Source organism: Polistes canadensis, unplaced genomic scaffold (assembly GCF_001313835.1).
Source record: "Polistes canadensis isolate GaletaPanama2010 unplaced genomic scaffold, ASM131383v1 scaffold_39, whole genome shotgun sequence".
NCBI lineage: Eukaryota > Metazoa > Arthropoda > Insecta > Hymenoptera > Vespidae > Polistes > Polistes canadensis.
This window is the reverse complement of record NW_014569586.1, coordinates 283,315-308,843: the sequence shown is the minus strand read 5'-3', so window position 1 is coordinate 308,843 and position 25,529 is coordinate 283,315. Positions and strand designations below refer to the sequence as shown.

Sequence of the window (25,529 nt, the reverse complement as noted above, 5' to 3'; positions counted from 1 at the left end):
TATTAATCGTGAAATAAAAATAATACAAAAATTGTCGCATTACGTTAGGTAGAAAAATTTTATAAATTATGATTACATCGAATTATCGATTGATTACTTTACGAGTTCAGACGAATCGTTTAAAATTACTAACATAGAATTAAACGTGTGTTACGAAATGTTTCGAATTATTCAATAAAATGCACTTGAAATTTATTTATTTTTAATTGTTATGATTAAAAAGAAAAAAAATGAAACAAAACGAAAAAACAACATAAACGTTAATGTCGACTGTCGCGGGCGAAAAAAAAAGAAGGTTAAATTTAAACAAAAATCCGAGAGCAAATAATTGGAAAAAAAAATAAAAAAGATATTATCGAACGGGGGAGAGAGACGAAGGGAGGGGGGCACGCGTTCATGAATTGCAAATTTGAGGATTTACCTTTTGGACGAAATTCGGTTTCCGCTTTTGTTTATTATCTGAAAGCGCGTTCATCTCGTGTCAATAGATAAAAATTTTGGTAACCTTCGAAAGCGCAATAGAAAAATCGAATTAATCTTGGGCGTTTCCGTCTCGTTGGCTCGTTTCCAAATTTCCTTTTTTCTTTCTTTCTTTTTTCATATTATTTTTGTTCTTTTTTTTTTTCTGCCGGATCGTCCCCGGTGATCTTGTTTAATTGTCCGGAAACAAGGAGAATACAAATTTCGACTCGGACTCGTATTAATTCACGAAACGTTTCGATAACGTTGCTCTCGTTGAAATTTTGTCGTAGTTAATACTTTTTTTTTTTTTTAATTCTTTTCTTTCATTTTTGTTTTTTATTCCTTCCAAATCGAACCACTCAATTTCCCGTTTCACGTTCGCGACCCTCGAACGTAAGCGGCGTTTTGTTTTTCATTTTTTTTTTTCATTGCTTGTCAAAGTTTGAGAGATTAGTTCGTAAAAGAAAAAAAAAAAAAAGAAAAAAAAAAAAGAAAAAAAAATGCAAATTTAAATAAAAATTAAAATATAATACTTGGGTTAGATGGACGAATCACCGTGGCGTAAACTTTTGAACTTGTTAAAAAGTTTTAACCGCTTAATAATATCCATGCATCATTTACCAATGAAAAGTTTTTCATTTTTTTTTCTCTCTCTCTCTCTCTCTCTTTTTCTCCGTCTTTAGATTTTGTTTTATATGCTAGTTTTTTAGTAGCGAAGCAAAAAAAAAATGGTTTGACAACTTCGTAACCGTCAGACGTTGGTCTACCGTATTGTAAAACGTGGTTCGGTTCGAATTACTTGTTAACTATCGTCGACTAGAGAGTAAGAAACTTTCTGATAGGAAGGAAAAATAAAAATAAAGGATGAATTAAGAACCTGCAAACGAAATATTTAAGTTGTTTTTATATTTATATAAACGAAATGTTGTAATACCACGAAGATGAACATTTTTTTACGATTTTATCGATCGTGTTTTTCGCTGAATTTACGAAATATAAAGATAAAAGGAAACATCTTCAAATAAAAAAGAAAAAAAAACCAAACTTGTAACTCGTCTCGTTTAATCAATTTTAACATCACGAGACTTGGGTGATACAAAAGGGAGATGCGACTCGTTTCGGACTATCCAGTAAATGAAAATTCTCTTCGTTCAAACGAACGTGTATTCATCCATTGAAAAAAGAAAGGGAGGAAAGGTTTGTCGCAAGGGTTATTTCGAATCGAGTAACTTTTTATGTTACGTCACGAAAAAAGAGCTTAAAATTTGTACAAGTTTTATTGGGGAGGAATTAATATTTTATATTTTATGAAGTACAATTATAAAGAATTAATAAAATAAATCTATTATTCTTTTTTTTTTTTTCTAACAGCACAATAATAAATAAAAATATGTAGATTGAAATATTTCCTTATTTACGAACTATACTCTTGCATTTTAATTCTTATAAACGTACTTTAGAAAAATATAATTCATATCTCTTATAAAATATATTTTTATGAGTAAATATTTGTTTTGTTTTTTCTTCTTTTAAATTTTTTCTTTATTTAATTATTGACATAATTCATACAGCTTAAACATTTTTTTCTATATAATAACGCAAATAATTAATTATACGTAAATTTCGTCTCAAAAGTGTAGTAGACGAATTTATAAAGAAAATTAAAGAGAGTGAGAGAGAAAGAGAGACAGTCTGCTACTGTCTCGTTATTCATCCGCTTATTCAATTTACATACATGATGAAATTTATCGTAGTCTGATCTTGTTTCGTAGTTTCGCGTAAACTGTAGCAGGTTCCCCATGTAGAGAAAGCATGGAATATAACATGTGTGTTTCGTGAGTCAAATGAAAAGCATGAAAAATGTTTCGTATACTTGCTCTGTTCTTTCTTCGTTTTTTTTCTATTTCTCTTATTCTCGTAATAAAAGCAGGATGTAATCAAAGAGACAAATTTTGATATATTTATCTCTTTTTTTAGAATTACTACATTCAGGGAAAATATCGTTGTATCGTTTTACAATTACATTGAAAAATATTCTTTAACGAACGATTGTGTCCCGAGTTTCGTGTCTCATCGTAAAGAAATGAATATTCAACAAAAAAAAGAAAAACTAATGAAATTAATTCTTATCGGTCGTCAGTTGCTTGGTGGAAGAAAAATAACATTATATTTCTGTGAAACGTGCAATAGAAAACCATTTCTTCATTTTGGTGACTGTGTTTCAAAAAATATCATACATTAAAAACTTATAAATAATTATTAATAATGAATAATCTCACGCATATATATTTGTAATACTTCATTAAAAAAAAAAAGAAATCATATCTAACGATAATTTATTACACTTCAAAAAATTGTTTGCATATTTATCGAAACTAGAGTTACAACTTGATGACAATCGCGTAACGAAAAGCTGACGATCGCGATAAGGGTTAAATTAAAAAAGGAAGTAATAAAAAATAAAAAATTAAAATAAATAAAAATAATAAAAAAAATAGGACGAAACGATAATTGCAATAAATATAGGTGGAAAAATATAAAAATAAATGATTAGAAAGGAAAACGTATATCTAATTCTTAACGTTAATTCATACACGTGCGAAATACCGATCATCATCGTCGTTGTCATCGTCGTCGTAGAAGTGGAAGTAGCGACAAAGACGAATTCAAAAAGATCGAAGGGGATGAGCACGAGGATTAAAGCATCAAATAAATTTAGTCGCGAGCGGAAATCGACCGGGTGCGTCGATTGTCGTTTTCGATTCAACGCCAGTCGATAACTCGCTCGTTCCGTGTGTTGTTGTTGCTTTTCCTTTACTAGAAAAATAAAACAAAAAAAAACAGAATAGAATGGTAGAAAAAGATAGAGAGCTTTTCCAATAAATTTAACCCGGATATTTTTGTAGAAACAACGAAATGCATTCTACAACTCTCTCTTCCCTTCTTTTGTTGTTTTACGGTAGATGTAGATGCGCGGATTACCGCCACGCTAGTGTTATTCTTTTTTTAGATTTTGGTTTTAAATTCGTCGTTTCCTTTTCCTCTTTCTCTTTTTCTCTATTTGTGTGTGGGTGTGTGTGTGTGTGTGTAGTTTTTTTCTAATTCCCTCCCACGTGTATTATACGCGCGCGTACTTACGTGTGCGTACGTATTCTATTGAGGAAAAAAATAAAAAAAAATAAATAAAAATGTATGTATATATATATGTATACATTTATATATATATATAAATAAAAAGAGAAGGACGCTTTTTAAAACGTCACGTAACTCGCTTATATACGAGCTCATTTCGCGTAACTATTAAAATTCCTTTGATAAAAATGCGCCACAAAGGGATTCATCGAGGCATTTTTTTTGGTTTTTTTCATTATTTCGCTACGCTCGTAATATCGAGACGCGTGACTAAGCATAATAATATCCATGATTAAGTAGCCTTGTGGTCTAAGTTTTAGAATATACTAATTTATCTTTGGAAAATGAAAATAAAACAGGATAGTAATAAAGAGAAAGAAAGAAAGAAAGACTAGGACAGTGATTTTAGAAATTAATGGAATGAATTAGATCTCTCTATCTCTCTTTCTCTGTACAGCTTCTTTTTTTTCAAATAGAAAAGAAAAACCCTTTTTTGAGTATACTTCATAAATGAAATGATTGTGGGAGGTATCTCTGTTTTCTCGTATCAATTAAATGAAAAGGAGAGATGTAAAAACGAACAGTTTCATCGTAATTAATTGACTTCTCCTGTGGCCATTCTCTGTTTATTCGTGCACTGTCAGTTAAACAAACATTTTGTTATGGATCCGCCCTCAACGCGAACAGATAAAGTCAATTTAAAAACGTCCAGACTAATTACATTTCGATTTAGATGTTTTTCTTCTCCGGAAATTACTAACTTCTTCCTTTTCATCCTAGTAGAATCCTACCGAACATTATTTTTAATATAATTAATTTGAACTAGTTGTACGTTTCGTCCCTTACTGGGGACTTCATCAGCAACTTGATCATTTACAGTTCACAGTTACGTGTTCACGTAGTTCAAATTAATTGTTCATAAGATTTATTAACCGTCTATAACTTCCTTTGAGACTTATATATTATTTTTCATTATAATTATTTGAAAATACTTAAAACAAAGTATTTACAAGCTTGTAATAATACTCTTAATCGATTATTTGGCTATTAAAAAAACAGATAGATCTCTAGTATTTTTTTAAATAAATCTTTTTGTTCATACGTTGACATACCAATATCAATAAATAAATTTTATTTTTAAATCTCATTTTTTTCCCCCTAATTTGGCGCACGTATAATATTTCATAATCATTATTTTCTATAACTAATGATTATATCGTTAAATATTTGTATTTAGAATTTAATATTTGTTGATTCCAAGTTGTATAAATTCTTTTGTAATCACTTAGAAAAAAAAATAGTTTAGAAACAGTTCAAATAAATCAATATACAATACAATATTTAACAACGTTAGTATATATATTATAATACTGTGTGTGATCGGTAAATAAATTAATATTACATACTGAGATTTATTTTTAGGATAACAGACATAGTTAGATTCGCTTGGTATTTCTAAATTCTTCGGTTAACACGATGTGATAAGTTTTTAAGCGTTCGATAATTAAATTCCGGTGATCGAATCCCCGTAGACACACGTGATTGCACGCACTCCGTTCGAAGTCAGTCAGGAATTTCTCTCGTTTTCTGTTCTATTCATGCGAACGCACGACTCGTACTGTACCCGTAGCTTTTCTCATAAGTTTGAAATAGAAAAAGGGTTAAAAAAAGAGATCTGTATATGTTGCCATTTTAAAGAGAATATAAATTACCATTTAAAAAATAATAACAAAAAAGTTGATTTTATGCTCGATTTCGTGGTCAAATTTGAATCGTCGAAATCTTACATATAAATTACTACTCATATATTATTTAAACTGAACGAATAAAGATATTTACGTAATGTCCATGGACAAATCGTAAAGTAGAAAATGAATATAATAATAAAAGAAGAACAAAAAAAACTACATTACAATAAATCTCTTTAAATATGAATTAACCAAATCAAATATAGTTTCTCAAAAAGGGACAATTAAAATAGGTAATTATATTAATGAATTAATTCAACAACAACAACAAAATAGTAATAATAATAACACGAAGATGGGGAGGACAAAGGCGGACAATGATTTAATAATAATATTCATCTTTTATCATGGCTTATGTTTGAATTTCGGAATGTTAAGAGGTCCTTCCTTTTCTTTCCTCGATCGTGAGCGGTACAGGTGGCTCAAACTTTCTACCGTAGTCCGAAAGTTTATCGCACGTCTGAGCAATAATTTTGCTCGCGAAGTGGTGGAGCCCTCGAATAGTCGAAAGGTGGCTTCGTTCCCTCCCTTTGCTCGTAGATTTTCTAGTTTACGACCGCTCGCAGCCCGTAAACCGTTTAATTCCGCTTTGCTTCCCGCGTGCTGAAAGTTGCTGAAAAGTTAATACAAAAAAGGGAGCTTCTTCCTCTCCTTCCTGTTTCTCCCCCCTTTACTATCCTACCCTTTTTTACTCTCTCTCTCTCTCTCTCTTTCTCTTTTTCTCGTAGACACATTTTTTCGTTTTTCCTATTGTTTTTCTTTTCTTTTCGTGATAAGGAAATATATTTATTTCTTTTTTTTTCTCTTCTTCTTCCGAATTTTCTCATTATACATTATACAACATTATTTGAAATTTTTTATCCGACTTATTTCACATAGGATACTTAATCATTCCTTTCTTATATCTGGGTAAGAGATATTAGAAAATTACTTATTAGTCGTGTTTATCATTTAATTTTTTTTTTTCATTTTATTGGTATTCTCGTAGCCCTGAAATAAAGGGAAGATAATAGAATCATTTTCCAATATATTTTTATTTTGACAACAATAAGTTTATTCGAATTCACTGAATTCATTGTTGGAAACAATGAGTTTATTCGAATTTATTTTGTTTGAATGTTATTATTTAAGAATATTATTTTCGTAATGATCAATTATTGTGCTCAATTTATTTCGATTTAGCAATGAATAATAAAAAGTCTTTTTGTTATTTTTAACAGCGTTCTCTTCGGTTTAAGGTTTCTATGTTCGAATATTAAATGAATTCGAGCATTTAATGTTTATTATCGAACTTTTCTATAAAAAGAAAACATTGACAATATTCATATATTTAAAATATCCTATTTTGTAATCAGAAAGTCCTGCGAATGTCAAAAATAGTTTAATTTCATTTCCATTATTTCGTACAAAAGATAACGCATCGTGTTTCTCTTATCAGATTCATATATTATGTAGAAACCATTTGTAATATGTTGTAGAATGGTGGAGTGTATTCGTATTGTAATTTTCAATAAGTTTTCGTTTGGATTTATTTACAATTAGTTATATTTTTAATCAAGTATCACACTAAACTTCCATGATTTTATGTTAAATTTATTTGACTATTTATTTTCTTGTCTGCCATATTATATTATAAGTGTTCGTGTTACAGTCATTAATTTTACCTCAAATCTTAGAAGAATCCAAGATGATAACTTAGAATATATAGGGTGATCAATTAATTATAAAACAATCAAGAAAAAAATTGATTTTTCTTAAACGAACAAATACAAATATTATGTAAAAACACGTTGACGCCAATTTTTATTTTACATCCGAAACATTTATAAAAAGTAAAATAAAAAGTATTTTCTTACAATTTAGATAAATTTTCTTGAAAAAAAAAAAAAAAATTATTACCATTGACTCCAAGATTTAAAAACCAAAAAAAAAGAAAGAAAAATCAAAGTTTCATATTATCCCACGATTATGATTTACTTCTTGAAACATTATCTAAGTTGTAGCATAATTATAAGACCACCCTGTATACTTAGCTTGTTCTCGTTTTGGTTTCCACCCTCGGCGCGTAATTCAAGTAGGGTCATTAGGAGTCTCCATCATGCTTAGTTGGACTTCGATGGCTCGACTCAAATTTCCCGCTCTTTCTCTTTACTATCTTTACCCCTACTCCACTCTTCATTGCACTCCATTGAAGAGAAAGAGAAAGAGAGAGAGAGAGAGAGAGAGAGAGAGAGAGAGAGAGAGAGAGAGAGAGAGATGATCATCGTCTTCGTGGTGTACAATTTATCCTCTTCGCAAGCCAGCTTGTTCACATTCCTTCAGAGGAGAACCACCTGACGATGAAATCGAAACTTCTTTGTAAGGAAAAAAGATAAAGGAAGAGAAAATGCGAGATCTTGCGTAATCTAAATTCCAAAGGAAACATTTCGAGAAGAAGTTGAACGTGACGATTTTTTTTTTTTTTTCATTTATTATTTCGTTTTTTTCTTTATATCCACACACATTTTTATTTGATTTTTCTTTTTATTCTTATTTTTGGTTAATCATGATGATGATGATGATGATGATAATAATAATAGTAATATAATCGAACAATGTGGAAAATCAATTTAGATCATATTCCTTCTTGCATTCCGATGGTTTGCGTAATATTTGAACTTGTTGGTGTTTCGAATGTATAAAGTAGGATAGTTGTTATTTTACTTTTGAAGGAATTTTGATGAATTCATCTCCCTGGTTCAATTTGAAATTGATAAGTAACATAATCCAATGATTATTCAATGTTAAATTGCAGACATTTATTTTAATGATATTAAAGCATACCGAAAAATACTTTTTAAAGTTTCAATTATTTCAAGATACAATTTTTTTTTGTTAATTACAATACAAACTATTTGATTGTTTGTAAGGAAGATTTCGTTTTTCTTATATAAATTAATAATTAGTAAACAAAAAAAAAAGAAACTATATTATTTATTTGCAGGGAAAAAATGAAGTTATTGAAACGTCTTCACTTGAAATGTTTTACTATGTGTATTTAAACACATGTCGGTCTGTTAACTCGTACTCGTAGCATCAAAGACCGTCTAATTATTGATACAAGGACGGTTATGCGAATCCAAGAGAGCAAGTTTATTGGCATGAGCGTAATAACAGGTTTGGTCCTTCCTCGTCATCGGGTCGTTGTTCGCTCGTGCGCTTGTCAAACGATCCAGGATAAGAAGAAGAGGAAGTCAAAGAGAATAATATTCAGTTGGTACAAGCATATCAACTTAATTTCGATAATATCGATTGCTAATAGTAATATAAATTATTGTTACGTGTAGACGTAACAGTAATATATAACATGGATTGCTTAATTTAGTTTAACCCCCATTGACTACTATGGGACGCATATATGCGTTTGGTAAAAGTTTCCAATAAAATTTGTTTTACTTTGCAAGATGATTATAATTCTTGATAGGGGATACTATTAATTAAATCCTAATTATTATAATGAAAGTTTTACAAATTGTATATGCTTGTAAAAATAGAAAAAATATAACGAGAAAATAGAAAGAGAAAGAGAGAAATAGCATATCGTTTGTCTTGCTCGCCATAACACGCGACAAAATCTCCTTACGATTCTCTTGCACGAACCTTGTTTCACAGGATAATTGCAACCGATGCAAATCGTATCACGGGTGTAATTGCGACGGCGTGAACGATAAATGTGGAAACGTTTTGTCGCAGCTGTCCCTGCGGCACATTTTGGAAAGGGTGTGTGTGCCCCTTTCTCTTCTTCTTCTTCTTCTTCTTCTTCCCTCGAACGAAAGTTTGTTCGTTCAACCTGTGATGTATACCCTTATCGATACCCGATCTTCCATACCGATATTCACGGCTATTCACTTCCGGTTATCAGAAAGGATTTCATTTTCTTCTTTTTTCCCTTTCATTATTTATTTTTCTTTTTACTTTATCTTTAATCTTCGTCAAGCTGAGAGACGTCGTCTCTACGGCGTAAAGATCGTTCAACCGATAAGAACAAAAACCAAAATTATATTAACCCTTTATAACGTCATGTAACGTTCAACGTCACGCATCTCATTTATCTGGATTATCTTTTAAGTCTTCTTTCGGCTTTTCTTTTTTTTTCTTTTTTTTTTTTTTTACCATAAAATTAATTATAATATTTTTACGACCGGTGTTTCTGATCTTTAGCAAGGCTTCTAATATTTAAATGAGTATTACGTGTGTTTGCATGAATATACAAAATATTGCTTCATCGTTTCATGCTTCTAACTTTCTGCTGATCTATACATACACATTGATTATTTCTATGAAAATTGTTTTTTTCGTTTGTTACTTTTTTCTATTATATTTCTTTTTTTTTTCTTCTTTACAACACATGTTTTTTCTACCCTGAAAATATACTACTACCACGTCTGGCACGCGGAAACCAGCTCATTCGCGTTGCTGAAACAATACGAGACGCCTCATGTTTCGTGTAATCGGAGAATAATGTATACACAGACCGGATCTCTGCTATGGTTGCTATCTTTATCTTTCTGTTTCTATATTATCCCTTCATTTTGATATCTAACGAAACGGCGTGTAAATATTGAACGAATCCTTCCATATGTAAATATATTTTTATTTAACATTCGACGTCATTTAAATCTATATTAATGTAACATGAAACAAGAGAAAACAAATTGGAAAATGTTGAAACAAAAAGGTTCGTGAATTCGTATAAAAGTACAACTAAATAAATTAATTCCAATGAAAGTTGAGTTTAAAGTAATTAGACAAATAATAGTACAAATAATTCCTTTTTATATTTTTACGTAGAAATAATTGGGAATATATTTAAAATAAATTTTCAAATACACAATAATACACTAAGTTCGCAGTAAATTCGTATGGAAGTAAAAAAAAAAAAAATAACAAAGAGAATAATTAAATCTTCAGGACAAATATAATTAATTAGAACATTGGTTTTTTTGGTTTCTATTGTATTCGTTCTATTTTGTATACCATTAATAAGTAGAAATAATATAAAATATTATTTTTAACACGAATTTTTTCGAAGAGACGGTAATGCACACGTGCGCACAAGTTCATCGTCCGTGATAGATCGGTATCTTTCAGTCTGCTCTCCTCCCATAATTTTGGCATAGCAATCGTGTTCCGGAAGAGGACGAAAAGAAGAAGAAAAAGAAGAACCAACGACGGTGGTGGAACGTCTTTCGGCGTGACGGTGAGAATATCCGAGTAAGTTCCTTTACATAATGCATAAGAAAGTTATTTTTTTTTTTTTCTTTGGGGATGAGGGGAATGGAGGGACGTATTTTACGCAGGTTAAATTAGTATAAAAGCGTGCATGCGTACGTGCGTGCTTGCGATCGCAAATCTTTTGATCATATGGTGGGCCCAAATTTTTGTTCTGGGTGTTCTTTATTGCTCAAAAGGTCGAAGACTTTTTCGGTAGTTAGGTGAATAAATTTGAACCGTCTAACCGGAAGCACGCTCGTCCTTAATTTTCTTTTCCTTTTTTTTCATTCTCTTATTATTTCTTCATGGATAATAAGACGATAATAAGTAATAAATGAAACTCGTTGAATTTTAACGCGTTTTAAAAGATCGGATGAGATAGTCTTTCGTACCGCTTCGATGATTTCCATAAGCTTGCCAATTTCGAACAGGTTGAATTACACGTTTGCGTATTGCATAAATGTGTAGACGAAACGATGGAAGTGGAAAAGGGTTTCGTGTATAAGGGGATTAGAAATGCATCGGATGAATATTACATTGTTAAATCGTGTTTTAATGCGTATAATGTTTACATTCACTTTTCTTTGAAATTATTTTCATTTAAATTTAATTAATAATAATTAATCAAAATAGCGTTGAAAAATAAATAAATAATCTATAGAAAATGTTACATATTTTAATGAGTCAATTGTGCGACTTCTTTAAAAAAATGTCATATAACAAAGATATTATAAATTAATTTTATTTATGATAATTACACGAAAAATTTCATTAACGAAAAGGAAATATTATTCGAGTTTAATGCGTATAAGAATAATTATAGGATTTCCATTTATAAATTGATCTGGGTCACCTTGATAAAGGTAATGAAGAATAAAATATGAAGAATATAAAAATAGTATCGAAAAGACAATAAACTTATAATTAAATCTTTAAGGTTAAATTAACAAAAAAAAAAAGAAGAAGAAATACGATTTCGTCTCTTAATTCTAATTCTACGAAACATATCAAATATCAAATGTTCATAAATTAAATATAATCTAATTCTACGAATAAAGCAGGTCAATTAAGAAAAAACAAAAAAAAAATGGGGAAAAAAGTTTCGGCAAATATTTTTACATTCTAATTAATTTAGAAAGCACACACACACACACATTATTTTAGTATTTTGTATTTTTGTTAAAATCTCACGGGCTAGATACAGATTTAATTATAATATACTTTCTTAATCTCAAATCTTTGAAATCTTTTTTTTCGTTTTTACGAAAACCTCACTATTACTATCTTATATTAGTGGTTTTCTTCGTCCTTAATCGTCAGAGCCGAAGGGTTATCGGCCTCCAATTAAGTCGAATAATACGCGCGAGCACTTCTCCGGGTTTAATTAGCGGTACCAGGAGGCAGCCTAAAGCAGTTTCATCCTACTCTTTCGAATTCGTTTCCATTCTCGTTTTCAGTCCGAAATCGTACCCATCATCCTCCTGCCTTTTGTGATTAGCTATTCCGGAAGGGATTTCCAACAGGCACCACCTGAATCCGTCGTATCAATTAGTCCAAACAATGGAGAAACTTTATAGGACACGCATGTTCTTTTTTTCAACAATTTTCCTCGAATAGATATTAATATTTCACATTGAATAATCGATTAGTTTGATATGAAAATAATATTAATGATTAACGATATATAAGATTCGTTTTATTTAATTTATAATTGCAATCTTCATTTAATGTTTTTTATTTAAATCTTCTGAATAGTTCAAAGGTTAGAGTAATCTTTCGATTTTCGGGTTTCGATTAATCGAGGGGGTCCAATTTTGTCACGTATATTGTATAATATTGTTTTAATAATTATAATTATAATTATAAATAATATTAATGTAATTTATATTAATTAAAAAGCTAATACATAATTGGTTGTTATTTATTTATAATTTAATCTAATTTTTCGATAAAGATCGTCAAATATTGTTAGATTTATTATTAAAAAAAAAAAAAAGAACATTGGAGATTTATAAGATTAAGTTAATTCGTTGAAGGTTCACTCTGGCTTTAATTCGGTATTAATGAAAAACTAAATTCTTGAGAAAAGAGAAAGAAAGAAAAATAGAAGGGGCTCGAAGGATAAGGGTAAAAACGAATAAGCTCGGCTGTAACCCCGTATCTCACATTTATTCTCTCATTTAGTCGGCATCCTATAGCTTTGGCTTGAGTATCTCGCAGGAAAAGTAAGAGAAAAAAAAAAATAACTTCAAAAGAAAAGAAAAAAGGAAAAATGTAAGAGAGAAGAGTCGACGAACTTCTCAACTCGTGATTGGCTTAAACGTACTCTATGAATTAGCTTTGTTTGCAAGTAAAATGAGGACTTGCCCATTTTTACCAGTGCACGTATCTTCCAACCTATAGATACGTACGCATACTTATATGCGTACGCGTGCATAAAAGGATAATGAAAAAAAAAGAAATGAAGAAAAAAAGAGAGAGAGAGAGAGAGAAAGACCAATTAAGAATGATGACGTTAAAGTAAGCTTTTCATCCCGTTAATTTCAAAAATTAATTAATGATTTTCGAAGTTCTTATGAACAATCAAAGTTTTCCTATCATATTAATTTGTACGTATTTATAACGTAATTTTATCGTCAAAACATTATTCATAAAAATGTAGTAATAATATGTAATCGTTGAAATAATTATATTAAATGTTGTTTTTCTCTTACACACAATTTGTTAATGTATTAAATATTAAATATTAAAAGAATTTTCAATTAATAACCGAATAATATTTAGAATTCTAAGTTCAGAGTAGATAAAATAACTATAAAAATAGTAATAACACATATTGGATGTAAAATTTAAATGAAAAATGTAAAACTCTCTCTTTTTTTCTCTCTCTCTCTCTCTCTCTCATATGCTTCTTACATCTTCTATTATAACAAAGATCGTTTATACGAATTGCAGATAGAGGTAATTAAACGCACGGTTAATTCAACGAAAAAGAGATAATCAGGTTTTCTCTAGTTGCACTTGGGCCATAAACCGAGAAAGATAAAAGGGAGATAGAGAATAAGGGGGTAAAAGGGGTAGAAGGTAGGGGGTAGAGAAGAGGCCATTGAGAACAATGGCAGACTTTTTTTTCACGCATCATGCGTATTTCTGAGGGGTTACTACTATTACGATGTTTTCACTGGCGGTTAATTCAGTATCCTCGCGTAATTGGCTACCGACTCAACTGCAACCAATGTGCATTGCCAGCTGCATCTACGAACAACGGTTTGGCGGCTATCATCTCTGCTGTATTGTCGTAAAAAAAAAGGTGCAGATACTCGACCTGCTCCGAATTTGTTTTTTCTCAATTGTGTTTCTCGCGAGTATCAAGTTTGTGTTTCTTCGTTATTATTTTCTTTTTTATTGAGGAAAAACGACACATCGAACGTGTCTATCGTTCGATCAAAAAATTATACTCCGTGTACTGCAATTTATTTTATAATGACAATGCTAGACGAGTCATTCTGAATGCATGTAAAAGATATTATTCCCTAAATGGTGAAAATATTTTTCTATGGAATTAAATTAATCGAAAATGTATAATACAATTTTGATCGTTAGATGCTTGATTTTCTTAAGAAATGTAATTAGTTTTAACATTCATATATTACAAATATATGATTGAAATTAATTAAAATATAATACAATTTATTCTTAATTCTTTATAATACTTTTATTTGTAGAAAATATTGATAATTTGCATAATTATTCTTTTCTTTTAAACATACATATTTATTATTATTTTTCTTCGAAATAAGACATAAAATATTTATTCTATTTGCTGAAATGTGCATTATCGTACGATAATAATGGTATACATAAATTATCGATAAGAATTTTAGTATGTTCGTGTTATACTTTTTTAAGTTGAATTGATTGAAATCTTTGTTTTTTTTTCTTCTTTTCTTTTGTTTTCTATCGTCCCATATTAGTTCGCTTTGTTTCTTACACGCATAAGAGAAGGTCAAACTTGGGTAAAGAACACTAAACCGTATCTGGAGTATTTCCTACGACTTCCGCGTGCTATCTTGCACCTTGACGGTAACGTTAAACCCTGTTCTCGTGACAAGAAACAATTCCATTCCAAGCTGGTCATGATGGTTTATAAGTAAAGTCACCTTGATTGCCTCGTTAATCCTGAAAACTTCGAGTTGACACGATAGACGTGAGATTAACTCGAATTTTATCAGGTTTTTATAAATATTTCATTATTTGACGAAATACAGATTTTCTAATTCTCATAACTTTTAACGTTAACATGCATTATTTTTCTTCTTTCATCTTATAACTTTAAATGAAATATATTAATTGATTTGCACGATTTATTTTAAGTCGTATATACAATAATGTGTAACAATAGGTGTGTTCTATAAATCAGATAGAAATTTCATCAAAATCTACAATTCAAAGACTACGTATTCTATATTTTACATATCATTAATTTCATTTAAATTTAATGTATTAAACTAACTTGTTCACATAAATATTACGCGAATCGGACGAAACGCATAAAAGAAACTTATGGTCCTTATGGAAACTATAAACTTCTCGTAGGGATTTCTTTTCTTAAAAGACTATAGTAACGCGAATAAATTTTTATTTTTTGGTCTCTCTTTCTCTCTCTCTCTCTGTCTGCAGCTGTTATACGAACGAAGCCTTTAATCTCAGAGAAAATACAACACGTTCCTTCCTTTTCTCTACGTGTCGACAGTAAGCCCATGTTTTTATTCTCTGCCTTTCTTTTATACTAACATCAGATTAGTTCTTTCTTGCTTTCTCGTGATGAGAAACGATTTCATTCTGGGCTCTCGGGGAGCATGAGAACATCGTACAAAGAGGACCGAGGGCATAGGTTAATTCAAACTACTGTCTTCTTACGCTCAAGCTAACACGTGGACAAGATTCCAACGTTAGAATGTTTCCAACTCGGCTTACTTCATTAGAAGAAGAATAAAATTGTACGAGATGAATAACGTTGGATATTCGTTTTGTTAGATTTTACTCATATTTTTTTAACTTTTATCGTCAATTTTTATTATTAATATTTATCATTATTATTATTATTATTATGGAAAAAATTTTTCTTCTACACTTTGAACAATATATATAATGTTATTTATATTATTCTCATAGTAACAATTATCTTCCACATTTGTGCAATAAATTTTTCAACAAATTACCATATCGTACACTCTTCTCTCTAATATATTTCCACAGTAGAAATTGTGAATGTTATCGCATAATCCTACATTATAGTTCAACTTATTCGTTTAACATGCAAATGGAATATCATGTAAGGTTGTATCATTACGAAAGAAAACAATGATTTGATGTTCCCTAAGGGAGACACGATACACAATTACTTTAATCATCGTGGCCCTATTAAAATCTTGTAGACAAAATAAATAACATCGAGATCTCTTATAAGATACTTCAACGAAATTAAAAAAAAAAAAATCTTTTCCAATAACTTTGCACGAGATGTATTTTCATGTTCGATTCTCTGCTTCTTCTTGGAAAGATATTAGAGGGAGTGGGGTGGAAGGGGGAACCTTTTCCAGTCCTTTTTCGTAATATTCATCGTAATAGTAATAGTAGTACTAGTAGAAGCAGTAGAAGCCGTGGAAAAGTGGTTTTCATCGGGTTCTTTTCTACAATCCGCGATCATCTTCTGTTGTCCCGGTCTGTTTAGTTTGCTTTTCGACACGGATTACGAGCTACTCTCGTCCAGTCTAGAACTCCGACTAGTACTTTCATCTCTTATTTCTCTTACTCACATCAGTAACACCCCTGGTTCTCTTTACTAACCGATGTGTGGGTGAAGCAGAAGTAGAAGTAGATGTAGAAGTAGCAGTAACGTTGGAATACGGTGTGCGACTTTGCAATTCCAGAGGATTCGACTTGTTCCGAAGCATCCGCCTTTGCCTTTGCTCAATGCTTCTGGAAAAAGGGAGGCAATCACTTTGGGATTTTATCCCTGGGATTACCATGAAAGAGTGGGGGTAGAAAAATACTGGGAGAGAGAGAGAGAGAGAGAAAGGTGATGATAGGATAAAGAAAGAAAGAAATAAATAGACAAGTACATAGGTAAAAAAAAAAAGTAGGGGAAAGTATATAGGGTGTCCCAGTAATCTGTATCTTTTCTTCCGGTATGTTTTAAATATTAAAGTTAAGTTTTGAAACTATACGATCGAACATCCCCATGCCAAATATAATAGCTATTCGTAGGAACATTGGTCAAAGGTGATTTGGATAGTTTAATGGATATAGCAATCGAATTATCCTAGACTCGAGTCTTGATTCGGTCAATCCAACGGTTTAATTTATTATTACTAGTAATAGTTGTAATACATGATGTACTCATCGGTTTCAATAAAACAATACTTATTTTGTTCGTTTTTTTATTATTATTGTATGAACTATAGATTATATATTTGTATTGTATATTTATTTCAATTATTATTCAAATTTAACCAATAACTTACTCGCGTTTTACAATTATTTTCTATTAATCACAAATTATTCTATATTATTGACGATAAAATATACTTTTTTTTTTTGTACATTGAAATCAACATGTCTTAATTAAACTTACAAACTTCTATATGATTTGTATTAAGATAATATTCTTATTGTATATAATTAGAATAGATTCATTAATTAAGATCATTTTTCTTTTTCAATAATAGTTTATTTTCTAGACAGATTATTAGGTGGATACCTTATGTACTAAGGAAAAAAAAAAAAAGATAGAAGACGAGATTAAAATAGAGAAGTAAATATATAGCGGAAAAGAAAAAGAGGGAAAGAAGAAATAAGGGTAAAATAAAGATAATGGAGAGAAAGAGAGAGAGAGAGAGAGAGAGAGAGAGAGAGAGGGTTAGTACTATTCGATTACATCGGATTAAATGGAGACTCTCGTCGAAGTCTCGTGGCAAACAGAGCGGCATACCGAGAACACACTTTTCAAAGGTTCATCTTCTTTTTCCTTTCTTCTTATCCTTCTTCTTGGTCGTTCCTCCTTGTTCTTCTTCGTTTCCTTTGAACGTGTTCTCTGGTCGTTCGAGCTTCCATGCACTGTCTCCTTGGAGACTACTTGTACGTTTACACCCTGAATTCCGTTCGAGATCGAGTTTGTCCCGTGGCCTCGTTGGAAATGGCTCTCCATCGATCCGAACTCTCGGAAAGGTGTGTAACATAGTTTGTATGTATGTGTGTGTGTTTGTGTATGTGAGTTAGAGCGAGTCAGTGAGTGAACAAGGGGAAGAGGGAGAGGAAGAGGAAGAGAGAGAGAGAGAGAACGTGCCCATCGACTGCATCCTTCGAGTTCATCGACCCAACCAACTCTTCTCTCTCTCTCTCTCTCTCTCTCTCTCTCTCTTTCTCTCTTCCATGTCCTGTACGTCCTTCTCCTTCTCCTCTTTATCCTCATCCCCATTCTCATCCTCATCCTCATCCTCCTTCGCGTAATTACATTCTATGCGGAGAGGAACTAATCGCGTTGTTCGCGATACACAGAGTGCGCGGTCTTCTTCGCGGTGAATTGAACGTGCACGAGAAAAGGGACTGGTGATGGAAGAGAGAGAAAGAGAGAAAGAGAGAAAGAGAGAGAGAGAGAGCTAGAGAGAGAGAGTACAAAAGAGAAAGAGAGAATCGAAAATTATGTGGTATGTCAAGGAAGACTGGTGTTAATTTTAAACAATAACGCATTCATCCTTTTATGTGTTTAATTTTTGATATCGATTATTATATTATTTTTGGAAAATAATTTTTGAATATTTATTTTAGAACATAAATAATACAGAGAATGTTTTTTCGTTTTATAAACTTTTATACGTAATACAAGTTTATCGTTCTTGGATTCATTTTATTCTCTAGTAAAAAGGTATCATACTTTATAAAAAAAAAAACAAACGAATCATTAGTGCTGTGTTAATTTCAAAGGAAATTAAAATACAAAGAGACAATTGAAAATTATATGGGATGTCAAGGATGATTGCATTAGTAATTAATTTTAAACACGTATTCATACTTTTATGTCTATATTTAATTTTAAATCAATTGTTATATTATTTTTTCGAATAATTTTAAATATTTATTTTAGATATAGATCTTTTTCCGTTCTTCAAACTTTTTGTCTATAATTAAAGTCAACAACTGTTTGGATTAATTTTATTTTCTACTGAGACGAAATTTCGTAAAAAAGAAAAAAAAAAGGAAAACGAATCATTAAAGCCGTGTTAATTTCAAAGGAAATTGAAATCCAAACAATAACCCCATACCACGTGCTTTCATAGCAAACGTGTTTTGTATGTTTCTAATTGTGCTTGGAGTTCTCGAAATACGATTCTAATTTAAGAACGAAACTCGAACTGTCGGGGTAGAAACGTTCTTTTCTTTCTGCTTTCTTCTCTCCCATAGAAAGTGTACTCTTGTACATTTTCGACGACTCGAGAAACTACTGGTAACCCGAGTATTTTGGATAGACGGGTAGGTGGTATACTACTCGAATATCTGGTTGAAAATATTATTCGAAAAAAAAAATAACAAAATGTTAAAAAGTGATATCTAAAAATAGAAAAAAATGTAGACAATAAATGCAACGTATGCATTATTATAGAAATCAATATTTGTGGATTCATCTTTTTATCGAAAATTTTTAATTCTTAATGAAATTTATTCGAAAAATTTCAAACTTAATCCTTTATTACATTTTAAAACAATCACAATTTATATATATATATACCGTACATATATTTATAATAATATTAATGTAATTCGACAAAAAAAAAAAAAATAAAAAAGTCATAACAAATCGACAAGTAATTCCAGTGTTAGTTCTTTGAAATATTGCATTTCTTAGTCTCGTGCTTAACAATCGTAACTCTTGCTCTCTCATCTTTTTCAATTTGACCTTTCTTCGTGGCAACAAAAATGCAAAGAAAGAAATCAAGAAAGAGAGAGAGAGAGAGAAAAAGAGAGAGAGAATGGAAAAAAGTGAAAAAGAGATAGATTACCTCGGTGAGAATCATCTCGGTGAGTTATCGTCGAGATACTCACTTGACAGCAAGCACTCTAACAGAATACGCGCCCACACACACGCGTTCTCTTACACATAAACGTATAGAAAATAACACACGCTAAGATGCAAGTTTAGAAGAAGGTATAAGATGATTGAAGGAAAGAGATAAGGAAGGACTCGTCAGAAAAGGGAAAGGTGTCACCTGGTAGTAGATTTTATTCAATGAAGAATTTCCACGAATTAGTACCTACCTAAGATAGATGTGACTGCTCAAGCATAAAGTCTAGACGAGTATGACGATGTTGCTGTTGCAGCTGCTGTGAGTGGTTGATGGGTGTAATTCGGTGAAATAAGAGAGAGAGAGAGAGAGAGAGAGAACAACTTTCTCCTCTGGATATCTTTGATATTACTAATTAGTCGCTGCAATGAGTTACAACGAGTGAGAGAAAGAGAAAGAGAGAGAGTGAGAGTTAAGTGGGAGAAGAGAGGTGAGAGGGGGAGGTGAGGAGAGGAAAAGTAAAGTACTTGCTCACGTTCGTTTAATCAAGGAATTTGGAGACAGGTCTTTCGTTGGATGGCCAAGAAACGGGGTGGGGGGTTGGACTACAAGGACCATCGTAACTAGCAAATAACTTCGCAGACTACCCTCTCTCCCCCCCCCCCACCAATTTTCTAACTTCAAGGGAGATATTATTACTTGGTGAAACTCTCGAAAGATGGATGGTTTATATACTTACAATTAGTGTTGTACACGCGTGTGAAGTCCGATATATTTCAAATGTTACTTTGATTATTATATACATATATGTTATTATTGGAATAACATGGATTTAAGTATCATTTTTATCAAATGCATTTTTATAAAACGATCGATAAAGTTCGTACATATGTATCGATAATATCGATCAAATTATAACACATTGTTGACCGATTGCATTTAAGCTTGTACTTGTTCATTCAAGCAACTGATGTAATTAATGAAATATGAAATGACGCACGTTGGTAACGCAATATTGTTTACCGTGTTTGATGATGCCATATGGCGTTTTGCTTTCATTTTGATATGAATTTATTTTTTACGCGATTTTTATTACATTCGTAAAATGTTTGTTTGTGAATCGTATCGGATATTTGCATTTTGTTATTCGGTCTTTAAAAAAAACAAAATTATTATTTACGAGATGACTCTGAGTGTGTAGAAAAAATATCACGTATGTTGGGATTAATCGCGAATTAAGTTTTTCGTTTGCGTTCTTTTAAATACTTTTCAAATATTCGAAATATGTTTATCTTATTCTTTTTATTTTTTTTTTTTTTTTATTCTCTTATTATCGACGCATATAAATAACGAATAGGATGCGTCACGACGGAGGTGATACGTTTTTCCTCGTTTTGCATCGGTTTTACATTCGTCTCTCTCGGCATCGTTCACTTTCCCTCATTTTAATTCATTTTATATTCTTTTCGTAGAAGGTTTCATCGTGGCTTTAGCATCCTCTTATGAATATTTATGTCCAACCGTGGGACGAGTCAATTATAATGGTACACTTACCATTTTATCTTTAAGCATAGATTTAAATGGTAAAATTCTCTGTTTAATCTTTTGCGATCGAATTCTATCGGATTTATCGAGTTTATATATATAATTAAACTTTTTCAAAAAAAAAAGAAAAAAAACAAAGAAAAGTCGAATACGGCGAAATTGTAATTGTCTAATAAATGAATATTACGATTTTATTACAATGCGTTAGCGTTCAAAAGAGTATTGCAAAAATAATCATTGTATTTTTATTATATCTTGTGTGTAAATACAAATATCCTTGTTAGATCGATTTTTGATCATTCGAATGAAATTATATTTCTGTAACAATATAAAATATCCATTTTTCAATAAAATTAATATAGATTAGAAAATTGAATAATCCTAAAATAAGAATTTTGAAGATTTGCATTTCCTAAAAAATTGTCAATTATGTTATTTCAAATTTTCAATAAGAGCGAGCACGAATATTTCTGTTTCACCCTGTATACATATTAACGCGTACTTGATAATGAAATACAGTTTTATTATTAAAAGACAAAATTTCATAAAACCGAAAAATCTCCAAGTTATAAAATTAGTATATTAAATTTCTGTTTTCCCTAAAACTTTTACCTTTTTATTCCACCTTTGAACTCTTTTAACATTCGTTTATTCTCTCATTTAATTCAAAAATGTTCTTGTAATTGTGAATGAAGGAAAAAAAAAAAAGATCCTTTTTTCACTTTCGCCTTATTCCTCTTTCCTTCTCTTTACACTACACTCTTTAAAAAAAAAAAAAAAAGAAATAAGATAAAGAAATAAAAAAATCGTTAGCAAATGTGAACTCGTGTGCGTTGCTTTGAAATAAACGTACGCTCGAACGCCGACGAAACGTAACGTTAGCCACGATATTACCACGATGGAAAACGCTTGGGTGCTTGCCAGAATACCACAGAAGTTTCCTACATACGATTTGCGTATATATACGTGTATGCATGTATTATAAATACATATATGTAAGTACGTTTAACCATACGTTCCCTATATATAGTTATATATATATATATATATATATATATCTATGCATTTAAATATACGAATCTTTATATGTTTGGGTAGATGGGTTATGTAGTACACGAATACTCGACCACGACAATGCGCTTTAATTTTGTAAAATACAAATACGTAACTTTGTACCCTTTACTCGAGCACGTGCTGCTCCGTTTACAATTTCCCGCGTGACATTTCAATGCGACGAATAAAAAAAAAATCGTTCTTATTCTACCTAATCGTTTCTATCGATTTCATTATTATTCTCTTACTTGTTTAAGAAAATAATAGTAATATTAATAATAATAATAATAAAAAGATAAAAAGATAATTGTATTACAAGAACGCTGAAAGACAAATTTGTGATTGAAGTTTTTTTTTTGGGGGCAGGGGGGGGGGCGGGAGGTTTTTACATTTTCATCAAATTTCGCGTTCGAGTTGGAAAAAATTATTCCTAGTAATCCGATTCATCTTTCTTCCTTCCTTCCTTCCTTCCTTCCTTCCTTCCTTTTCACATGATTTTCTTTTATTCCGTTAAAAAAGAAATAAAAGAAAAAAGGGAAAGAAAATAGGAAGGAAGAAAAAAAAATTGCAACGGAGAGGAGGAGGGGTAGTACCTGGTTGATTGGGAATTGTGTCGCAGCACGTGGTATCTCCCCGAACAGAAGGGTTAATTCGTTGGCTGATAGCTCAGCGCGGTCTACACGCGCATGCTAGAGGAAAAAAAAAATTTACGGACGCTTCATATTCAAATATGCGAAAGACTCAATCGGGGGTGGCGGGTGGTATGGAAAGGTGAATAATGGGAAGGGTGAATAAAGAGAGAGAGAGAGAGAGAGGGAGAGAATTGGTGATATCGAAGTGGTGGTGATGGGGGATTTGGTTCAACCCGAAAACAAAAAGTTTTTCCACTTTCATGCAAATCCTGTCCCCATAATTGCCTCCGTACTGGTAACATCATAAGTTTTCTATCCCTTTCCTTCCTTGTTATCCTTCTTCTTCCTTTCTTATTGCCAGGTTTACCCCGTGGCGTTTGATTTGATTCTTTTAGATTGAAAGGATATTCCAATTTTTGGTTTCTTTCTTTTTTCTTTTTTTTTTTTTTTCTATTGAAAAGAAACAGTTTTTTAGGAACTTGTTTTATTTTTTTTTTCGATAAATGGTAGAGATACCAAAGTGGAATCAGATTGTTATATTTATAGATTATTATGGGAAATAAATATAAATTTGTATAGAAAATTTTGTGTTAGAAAAATTCATTAAAAGTTTTTATGGAACATGAAAGAGTTAGTGCATGCATTCATGTTTAGTTTCAAATATTCACAATTATTACGATTGTGTTAGATATTGAAATAATGTTGCGACAAAAGTATATATATATATGCACAATAAAATAAAATTATTTTATATTTATTGATTATATTAAGAAAATTAAATAGAAATTTTTCATTAGAATAATTATGAAGAAAAAAACACGTTAACAAAAATTTTGATGCAAATGAGATGAAGTGGTTACTTTAAAAAAATCATAACTTTCACGATTGTTTATATATTTAAATAATTCTAATGTCAAAATAAGCGCAAAGAAAGAACCAAAAATTTCTTTAGTAAAAACATTTGTAACTTTTGTTAGCTGACATATCGGAATATTACTTTAATGCACGACAACTATTAGACGAAGAGAAGGAGCAACCAACTAGGAAAGAACTTCCGGTCGTGTTTGCCTCGTTTGTCTTCCGGTTGAAGACAGCTACGTCTGCGATGAGATCGATCGAGTTTTCTTTATTTTTCTCTTTTTACTTCGTGTAACCCATTACGGAAATACGTGCGGCAAATCTCTCCTTCTCTTTTTTTCTATTTCTCCAATTTTTTTTTATTATATATTTTCTTTTCGTTTCTTTTTTTCGTCGCTTTTAAGATAAAACAAGATAAAGCTTCGACGTTTCTTTGATTTATTAACAGATAACATATCAATTTTATTATATATTTCTTGCATTCTTATTTTTTTTTAATCTTAATTATCGAATAATCATTTATTAATTCTTACTATGTATAATTTTGATACATTTTGAATGAGAAAAATAAAAACGAATTCTTTACAAAAATGTGGACTGATCGATCCTGGGAAGGAGGGTGGGAGGGGGGTAGTTGGTTTTCTTAAATTAAATAGATATTTATATTTAATTACATTTCATTTAGATGTAATCCATCTTAAAAGATATAATACAAATATTGTATTATAATTTCGTTAAATAATTACTTTTCGCATCATTCGGAACTTATTATTATAAGCTCGATATAAATAGAATTTCATAATTAATATTTTATATAAGCTAAATATTGTTTCTAAAAAATAATAGTATATGTAACTTTGGTTTTATCGAATTGTGGTTTTGAGACGACGACAACGTAAAGGAATCTTGAAATTCGTCCCTTTAAAATATCTTTTTTCTTTTCGCAAAAGAAGAAACTCCTTTATCTCTCTTTCCTTCTCTCGAACACTTTGTACGTATTCCCAAATGTAAAAAAAAAAAAAAAAGGAAAGAAAGAGAGAACAAAAGTGGTGCTCGGACTTATGAGGGGTGGTTTCAAGTTTCGAAGCACCGTCAGTCGGTACGAATGTTTCCATCACGGAAGATTAACGATTTGTGGGGGTCCCTAAGCTTCCGCTAGTCTTTCCCTATCCCTTTCTTTTCCTTTTCCTTTCCATTTTCTTTCTATTCTTTTCAATACTTTATTTTCCTTTTTTGCATTATTTTTATTGTTAGCGTAAGAGAGTTTGCGTTGGCGCCCACATTGAAAAGTTTTTATTTGATTTTTGTTTTCAGAAGTCACGTCGAACGACTCGCGAACAACTTCAGCCAACGTACGTAACGAGGGGGAGGGGGGTAAGTTTTATAACGAATACAACAATAATTATATTTCTTATTTTTAATAATAATATCGATATAATTCGTGAAAATATCGTAATTTAGATGATAACGATAATAAATATATGATTCATAAACGAGCTCTCTCTCTCGTACATAATATGTATTAGGTTTGTATGTAAAATTATCGTGAACTCGCAATGGATGCATTAGGGATACCGGAAACGATACATCAAACACGTTACTGTCGTTTCAGTCAAACAAGTATGGTAGATAAATACACTATGATTACCGTTTTAGATATGCCTAACACGCAAATGTATATTTTATTTTTATTTCTCTACGCCAGCAAATAAATCGTTACGAATGATTGTTTGTTTATTTTTTTTTTTTTTTTTTTTTTTTTTTTTTTTTTTGTTTTTTTTTTA

The 25,529-nt window shown here is 30.9% G+C and overlaps 1 protein-coding gene across 9 annotated transcripts in view; it reads left to right on the top strand.

Moving 5' to 3' along the window:
- The window catches only part of LOC106784729 (protein tincar), a 153,943-nt gene that overhangs the window by 37,307 nt on the left and 91,107 nt on the right, over nt 1-25,529 (top strand). For 7 of the 9 annotated variants that reach the window (XM_014744574.1, XM_014744573.1, XM_014744566.1 and 4 more), the window contains one exon: nt 25,060-25,119. The exons of the other annotated variants lie outside the window; for them this stretch is intronic. The gene's annotated coding sequence lies outside the window, so the exon portion shown is untranslated. The remainder of the gene's footprint in view (nt 1-25,059; nt 25,120-25,529) is intronic. 9 annotated transcript variants of the gene reach the window in all.